This window comes from Euprymna scolopes, chromosome 27 (assembly GCF_053919585.1).
Source record: "Euprymna scolopes isolate OS-2025 chromosome 27, ASM5391958v1, whole genome shotgun sequence".
In the NCBI taxonomy this organism is placed as follows: Eukaryota; Metazoa; Mollusca; class Cephalopoda; order Sepiida; family Sepiolidae; genus Euprymna; species Euprymna scolopes.
Window position 1 is genome coordinate 49,912,901 of NC_136508.1, and position 3,150 is coordinate 49,916,050.

General features: G+C 34.2%; 1 pseudogene; it reads left to right on the forward strand.

Moving 5' to 3' along the window:
* Nucleotides 1–2,748: 2,748 nt before the first annotated feature.
* On the forward strand, nt 2,749–2,874 carry LOC145249197 (U2 spliceosomal RNA; annotated as a pseudogene).
* Nucleotides 2,875–3,150: the final 276 nt, after the last annotated feature.

The window sequence follows — 3,150 nt, forward strand, 5'->3', positions numbered from 1 at the left end:
GATTGAAAAAGAAATTATATTTACATTTAAAAGTCCCCCCTCATTGAAATTCTACTTTTGGACGATATTTGTAAACCCACTAAAAACCAAATTATTTTTAGATCTAGGATGAAGCTCTAAACTGTCTTCACGTATTAAAAAAGGGTGCTTGTGCAGTATACACTATGTTAAAAAACGAAAAATAAAAAAATATATATATTCTACGTACTCGTTATGGAATGACGTTCTCATAAAAAAATCACGTAATTTCATCAAATAGTTTTTATTTTATGCCGTAAAAACGATTTGGGAAATTCGGAATCTTCCTAAAAAAACTGCGATAATTAGTCAATGGAGCGTAAAACAAAAACTATTTAATGAAATTACGTGATTTTGTTATGAGAACTTCATTCTATAACGAGTACGTAGATCTATAGAGTTTAGTTTTACTAATAGTTTAAAAGAAATAAATATTTATAATCGGTACAAGCAATTGAAAATTAACTTTTGAAAAATATTCAAAGAATCGATTTTGGAATCGGAAATTATACACAAATTTTTCCGATTCCGATTCCCCGAAAATTACCGATTTAACCGATTCCCGATTCCGATTCCGATTCATCGGCACAACACTAATATATATATATATATATCTGCAAGAGAAAAAAAGGCTCTTCAACAAAATTACTCCTGATGACAATCATTTATTGAAAGCACTAGAGAAAAATGGCTGACAAAAATTACTTTACTTCATAATACAAAATTTACCAACTGAAACTAAAAGAAATGCTCGGCAGATCAAGAAAATAGAAAAATAAAGAAAAAAAGAAAACTCTGCCATATTTAACTGGGCTTACCTGGATAACCCACTTCTTGCTGCCAATATATATATATATATATATATATATATATCTTCTCTATATAAATAAAATGAACTCATTTTTTCCCGTCGGATTTTGACATTAATAGGATTAAAAATCAAGATATTTCATGCAAATATAATATGCACAAACGGCAGAACAATATCTGAGGTGTGTTATAGGCTTATTATTTCTCAAATTCCTCGATAATCTTAGATTTCTATACTTTTTCTGCTGAGAAATCACGGCCAAAATCGGTTAAGATCAATGGAAGTGGTAAAATATTTTCTCTCTAATAAATTCCTCCTCCCCCTGCCACCACTTAACACCGTTTGGGGATCATTCACAAGGAACAGTTGAGAAGAGAACACCGGTTTGGCTTCGTAGTGCTTTCATGTGAAGTTATTTAAAATCACTAAACTAAGCTGCAGTGCTCTGTGGCGTAGTGGTTAGCGTGCTGGACAATTCACATTATATTTTCACGTTCGCGCCAACCTACCGTAGTCGTTTTTTTTTTTTTGTTTTTTTTCCTAAACAACTGGAATGGACTTTTCTTGGTGGCCGAACTGTTAACGTTGCAGATGTTTTTTTTTTTTTTTTTTTTTTTTTTTTTTCACACTTTATTTTCCTACTTTTACTCATAACTCCGGGTTTGATCCTTCCTACTTACCTACCATAACATTTTTTAAAACTCCCCCCCCCCCGTCCCGGAAACAAACACTCGGGCAACGCCGGGTATCCCCGCTAGTATATATATTGTTATCCAGCTTAAGTAATCTATATCAAAAGTAAAATCCATAGCATCTGTTTTTATATCATAAATTACCCGACTAAGTTATTAAGATCATATGCTAAAGTTTTGATCATCCTCTGTCAAAGAGTTTCAAGTAGCATTAGTAATTCACAATAATATATAATAGTACTCAATAATAAACAGGTGTTTATATATTTTCATTTATACAAACATATCAAAAGCTACACTTTCATTATTCATTTTTATTAAAAAATTATTTTCGAAATGGCGGCTAAAACGGCTATTCTTCCGTTACTCATAAAATTTCATGAGATGAAAAAATGAACGAATCTCTTAGTAAAAGAGAGTTGTCTCCCTCAGCACAATGACAAATTGTTAAACAGCACGCAGATTCCTCTTTATTTTTTTTGTTATTTTTAATATAGAAGCAATTCTGAACAAGAACTGTTTTTAGTCGCGTGCAAGCGACTCTATAAGTCACTCGGTCGGTCTGTCCGTAACACTTTTGTGCTTGGCCTTTTTGGTTAAGATCAAAGGTCTGTTGTTAATAGATGCTGTTCTTAGCTTTTTAAGCTTTTCTTGGCCTTTGGGCCGAGATCAAAGTGTAGTAACGAGGTTGGGAGGGTCCTACTAACCACTTTCTTCCCTCCCCCCCGTCCTCGACACAAATGAATTATTGTATCATCATTGTTATCTTTTTTGTTTTTACACGGAAATAAAAAATGTTTTAAACAATTGGGTGTCAAGTAGGACGTCCCCAAGTACGAAAGGGCGAATGCGGTATTATGGTGAAAGAAGATTCTAGCTAAGAGAAACTTTTGTTTAGTTCTAGAGTGACAAGGATGACCAACGACCCCCATCTGCCCCCCCCCCCCTTTTGAGTTGGCCTTGTGCCTAAGTTTTTTGTTCATGTTCTTTTTGTTGCCTGAATAAAAGATTTAATATCTCAAAGTGTAGTATCTGTTCCGGCAGATACTGCAAGCAAAGACCATATGTGGGGGCAATCCCACATATAAGACCTTGGTCAATGTAGGGGCAACCCTTCATACCAATTGTCACTATCCAGCTCCCATACTCCCCGGGGAGTTGGTTCCCATTTCCCCTTCACTCCTCATTAAAAATGTGCCTAATTTGCTCGTGGGGGAGCAAATAAATACCGCTTTTCTTGGCCTTTTGGCCAAGATCAAAGTGTAGTATCTGTCCTTTACATGCTGTACTTATTGTGATATAAAGTGGGGGATCACTGTTCTGTATTAATTTAATGTAAAATGATCACCCACTTTACAACCAGTCAGTCTCAAAGCCATTCAAGTCATTCTCCAGATCATTCAAGTTGTTTTTGAAGGATTCCAGTTATTTTTTAAGCATTCAAGTCATTTTTAAGGTCATTCAATTCATCTTTAAGTTCATTAAAGTCATTCTAATTTTTATTTAAGTCATTTCAACCCATTTTTCGGTCATTTTAGTTTATCTTTAAGAATTTCATGTCAATCCTACATTCACGCATTCATTCATTACATGAGAGCATGTGACTAATGGCTATCGGCTTTGTTTTCA